We start from the raw sequence: 6,000 nt of genomic DNA, 5'->3' as shown, positions 1-6,000 counted from the left end.
GTCAATCTCACAAAGCATTAGCCCCAGCGCCTTCCTTCCTAACAATAGCTCAAATATGGAAGGAGGACTCTCAATTTCTAAGGTTACGTCATTAAGAAATGTCTCTGGCTGGAAAAGCACAGTCATTTGGGTCAGGAGGCAGGTCCAATGATACAGCTTTAAATTAGGGAGAGCCAAACCCCCCCTATCTTTTGGTAGGGACTACAGATTCGTGGACCGTCTAACTTTCCCAAATTGCCAAATAAATTTGATAAAAATTGATTCTAGATTCGCGATTATTTTCTCCTCGAGAAATAATGGAATGGCTCGAAATAAATATAATACTTTAGGGAACATAGTCATTTTGACAGCATTCACCCTCCCAACCAATGATAAATGTAGCCCGTCCCACCTTCTCAGATCGGATTTGATTGATTTAATAAGTGGTGTAAAATTATCTTCCACAATTTTATCTACAGTAGCATTTATTGTTACCCCTAGATATACTGCTGCGTCCACAAATCTAGAATCAACTTTCACAATATTCCTTGTGCAAATGTTCTGGGTCTTTGCTTTGTTTAATAAGTTTCCTGACCTAGCACCAAATTTTTTCGTTAGATCAGACAGAACCTCCATTGCCTGCTGGGGATCGGATGAAAATACCGCGATATCATCCGCGTAAGCTAAAAATTATTTTCATATCTGTTAAAAACCACTGGTCTTAACCTAGGACACCCTAGTATAGCCTGAATTAGTGGATCAATGAAAAGGGAAAAGAGAATCGGGGAGCACGGGCATCCCTTACGGGTTCCTCTCTTTATAGAAAACAGATTCGATTTCTCGCCCATAATCGTCACACTGGCAACTGGATCTTGGTACATCGCCTTAAGTGCTCTTATAGTTTTCTGTCCAAACCCTCTTCCTGCTAAGATATCCCAAAGATAGCCCCAGACCACCCGGTCAAAAGCCTTTTCTGCGTCGAGCAGGATCATGGCCATCTCCCCCCCCCCCCCCGTGGCGGCATGGGCGTCAAATAGAGCAATAGCTTTGCTGGTATGATCCGTCGCGCCACGTCCAGGGACGAACCCATGCTGCCATGGAGAGGCGAGACCGCCTATGATCCTGACCAACCTTAAAGCCCAAATCTTAGAATATAGCTTCGTATCAGAATTGATAAGCGAAATAGGTCTGTATGACCCCGGATTCTCAGTGGGTTTACCTTTTTTATGGAATATAATAATATTCATCTCTTTCCAAGAATCCGGGGTCTGGCCTGTGCAAGCTATCCCATTAAAAAGGTCTACCAGGAGAACAATGATTTCTGATTCTATGCATTTATAGGCCTCCAAGGGAATACCGTCGGGGCCTGCAGCCTTCCCTGATGCCAAATCATGTAGGGCCGTCTTAATCTCCAGTTGGGTAATATCCTTATCTAATTCTTCTCGTAATAAGGTATCAAGGCGCGGTCCTGAATCTTCCAAACTATCTTGCTGTTCACCAACCCTACTCTCCTCATCATATAATTTCTGATAGAATTCTTTAAAAACACGTAGAATCTCTTTAGTTTCAGTATATTCTTTACCCCTTTCCACTATCTTTGAGATTACATTTTTGGACCTCTCTTGTCTTAAGCGGAGAGCAAGGGCTCTACAGGCATGTTCGCCTGTTTCATAAGGATTGGTTCTAGTGGCCTGATATTCCCCTATCGCCTTTTGAGTGCTCAATTTCTGTAGCTCTGCCTTAATAGCAGAGAGGGCATTATAGCTATTGTTTCCATCCCCGCCTGATGCTATAACCCTGACATGCTCTTCTTCAGTATTTGATAGTCTTTCCAACAGTTTGGTTTCCTCCAACCTATCTTCCTTTTTCATTTTTACTGAAAAACTAATGGTCTTGCCTCTCAAAGCCGCATTGAAAGATTCCCATACTATATTTTGGGAGGCGCTATATCTATTAGCATCAAAAAAAGCTTCCGACCAGTTCTTTAAATGGGCTACAAATCTTAGGTACCAGAAGACCACAACCTGACGTTCCTGTATGCGCTAGCTCCCTGATTGTTCTGTGGGCCAACTTTTTTCCTGTCGACAACGACTGTGACGTGAATCTGAGATCTTACTTATAAATCACTAATGAAAGAAACTACGTGATAATATTACCAAGACGGATGTGAAACTTGATTCCAGAGATTGTGTTATAAGCCCTGAAGAAGTCCGGCATCGGACGAAACGCGTCGGCTATCCGCAACTTTCAAAAAAAGAAAATAAAGAATATAAATTGAATAAAAGAAAAAAAATTTAAGTCACTACTTTTGTGTGTCTTTCTGAATATTTGGGAAAACTATCATTTCTGTTTATCAATATGTTCTAAAATTGTTTTTGCAACTAATGTGTAACTTTTTGAAGGGTGCTGTCCAACTTTCATAATTAGTTTCTTTGGGCGATAGTTTGTCTACCTCCCTTAAGGCCCGTGTGGGAATCACGTGTCTGGACATAGCACCTTCAGTCTTGACAAAGCTGATGGTATTTCAACAGTGGTGCAGTTTTTTCCTCAATTCCCAGTTCTTTTGTCCCAAATCTTAGGTCTGCCAATAATCTCCTCTCAAAGGTCCAAGGGGATTTACCTCTTTGACCACCAACCCTTTTATACAAGACTACCAATGGGTTGTGATCCGACAACACCCTCGGTAGCCTAGTGATGGTAACTTTATGGATTTCTGAAGAGGAAATAAACAAATAGTCCAATTTGGAATGCTTCTGGGCTGGGTTAGAGACGTATGTAAATCCAGAGCTTTGTGGTTGTTTAGTGCCCCAGACATCGGTTAAGGCCAGCTATCCCATAAGTGCTTTAATTGCCCTGAAAACCCTGGGGTTTCGACCACCATACTTTGCATTATTGCCCCAGTTTGCTGAGATATTAAGGTCTCCACAAACTATTAGAGGTCCCGGCCAACCGGCTAATTCGATCTCCAGAAAATCAAAAACCTCTGGGTCATCTCCATTAGAGCCATAAATTACACATAAAGTTAGGCCAATTTCCAATTCTGAGATAGCCCATCTCCCATGGCTGTCAGTCTTCACCCTTTTGACACCGCACAGGGATTTCCTCACCAAAATGGCAACCCCACTGATCATTTTAGATTGTGAGGAGCATGCAACCAGCTCAAAACCATTTAAGAACAGAAGGTGCCCAAGGGAGATGCGTCTCCTGGAGACAGAGTACATCTATTTTATTGAATTTAACAAAGTGGGTCAATCTTTGTCTCTTTCTCCAGTCATTTAGGCCGCCCACATTCAGTGTGCAGATATTACAGTCTAACATCATAGCTATTGGTTTGATGACCCTGTGAGCCCTGTCGCTTAATTCTATTACCCTTAATTGTCTGCTCTTTTTGTCCGGACAAATCAATCAAAACAGTAAAGCATTTTATATTCCCATTTTTCATTTTCGACCATCTGCACCCCTCCACCCCCCACCCCCAACCCCCACCCCTCCCCCCTACTCCCCAACCCCTCCACCTCTACCCCCACCCCCGCACTGTGAGGCGCACAGATCTAGTCTGTGCATGTGATGAAATGCATAGTTTACGGCGAGGACAACTAGAAATACATTTCAGGAACCTAAAAAGGAAAGATAAAAAACCCACAGAAACCCAAAAAGTACATTCAGATGTACATTGAGAAGTTTACGCACTGAGAACCCTTACCAGTAAGCTAACAATGGAATAAATTATACCTGTTATACCCTTATACCTTTGTAATCAATTAAACTACCAGTTTATCAGAATCCATTTGCCCAGACTGTCTAGATACTCCTTAGCCTTCTCTTCTGAGGTAAAGTACATAGTTTCCCTTCATTAATTACTTTTAACTGTGCAGGGTTAATCAAATAGGCTTGAAGTTTCTTATCTTGAAAGGGTTTTATCAACCCCCTAAGACACCAACGTCTTTCTACAGTCACGTGGCAGAAGTCTGGGCGAACAAAGAACGACACCCCATCTACATTTCTCCTGGCATCAGGTCTTGCCTTATCCGCGATCGCCTGTCGAAGGACAAAATTACCCAGAAATATCAGTACTGCTCTGGGTTTATCCCCTTCCTTGGTGCTCCTTCTTTGATTAAAGGGAAATCGGTGCACTCTTTGCAGCTCTTTGGGCCAGTCCCAGCTTGATAACTCCGGGAAGGCTTGTTGAAACAGTTTAATGATAAAGGCCCTTATGTCCGAACCTTCGGCCCCCTCTGGAATTCCCAAAACTCTCAGATTGTTCCTTCCAAGCCGATTTTCCATCTCTTCCAGCTTCCACTGTATGTCTGAAACCTGAGAGCATTGAGCATCGACCTTAGATACAGCTCCTGCCACCTCGGTTTCTGTTGCCACCACACGCTCCTCCAGGTTTGACACTCTATCTCCCGTAGTGGCACAAGCTTTAGAGAGTTTCCGCACCACTCCCTGCATTTTCCTCATCGCAGCCTGCGATTTCCGGCTATCCTGATGCGTCTCCTCTCTGTGAGCTAAAATCTCTTGGTGTATAGACTCCAACAGGGATAGTTGTGTCTGTTCCATCAGGGGAGTACCTATTAAAGGCAGGGCAGAGGAGTGGTCCCAACTTAATTCTCTTTGCTTTTGCTCTTGTCCCCCGGCAGCCTTCTTGGTTTTCATGGCAGTGGCCGGCATATCATTCTCGAGGTCAGTATCTGACTCTTCACAAGAGCTGTGTTCTTCATCCTCTTCAGACCACTTGCCTCCGCCTTCGGAGACTGAAAAGAAAGCCTCACTAGAGTCATTCTCCTTTTCACCAGCGGCTTCCGCTGTTCCCCCATCAATCATATCTTCATTTTCAACAGCTGGGGGTTCTAACAGGGTTTCTAATGAGCTGGGTATACCTTCTACTCCCGCAGATCTAATCTCCCCATCACTCGCAATCTCCAGATTTTTATTGCTACAAGGTAGCGTCTCATTAATGCAACCTACTTCAATAGGCGTTCCTTCCACGGGATTTCCCCTAGATGCTTGGGGAATATGGGGTGCATCAGAGTTCCCAGGTAAATCATGCAGAACCAAGGGAGGCAAAATTAGATGTTTTAAGTGCAGAATGATCTCATTTAATAAGTGCATGATGTAACTTCTCCTTTTGTATTACGTATTAGTTATTTTTGCTTTCTTTGTTAACAAAAAAAGGCCGACAGTAACTGGAAGTTGTACCTTCTGGTGCACATGACAGCTGCAGCCTCTTTGCTTCCTACTGTTCTAGAGCTGATGTTTATCTGCACAGGCCCTGTTGGGTCTGTAAAAATGTCATTAGTGGAGAGATTTGAATTTTAAAGAGAGACAGTAGTACATGGCATTCTCTGAGATCACATAAAATAATTTCTCACCTCTTTCTTTCTATCACTAAGGTCTGAACTATGAGTGAGGTGTAATTATGTGCAGAATTAATTATTCTACCTAGTCTTTTGCACATAATTGCATTTACTGTTGCATAAAGAACAAATAATTGGGGGTAATTGTGCAGACATGGATTCGCCTGAAAGAGTTAAACACACACTTTAAGAACCTGTTCTGATCATGTGACAAATGTGTGGTAGTGGCATAAGTGTGTTGGCTAATGTAAGTGAAGTATGTGGCCTGCCTTGGAAGAGGGTCAGACAGTACAGTGCCAGGCTGCACTACAGCCCACTCACAGTGCAATTTTACCACAGGGATATTCTGGCAGGTAAAATAAGGACCAGTGCTGATTCACACCATCATCTGGGTGGAGGGTCAGGTCACTTATGATTAGATAGAGGTACATCTCACCTGGAGATACCACTCAATCTAACTAGTAATTAGGTACTAACTTGGCTATCAATCAATCAATCGCAGACATTTATATAGCGCACTACTTACCCGGAGGGTCTCAAGGCGCTAGGGGGGGGGGGGAGTGCACTACTGCTCGAATAGCCAGGTCTTGAGCTTCTTCCTGAAGGAGAGGTGGTCTTGGGTCAGGCGCAGGTAGGTCGGGAGGGAGTTCCAGGTCTTGACGGC

The sequence above is a fragment of the Lissotriton helveticus genome, chromosome 4_2, assembly GCF_964261635.1.
Source record: "Lissotriton helveticus chromosome 4_2, aLisHel1.1, whole genome shotgun sequence".
NCBI classification, from domain to species: Eukaryota; Metazoa; Chordata; class Amphibia; order Caudata; family Salamandridae; genus Lissotriton; species Lissotriton helveticus.
Note: the sequence above shows the minus strand (reverse complement) of the source record.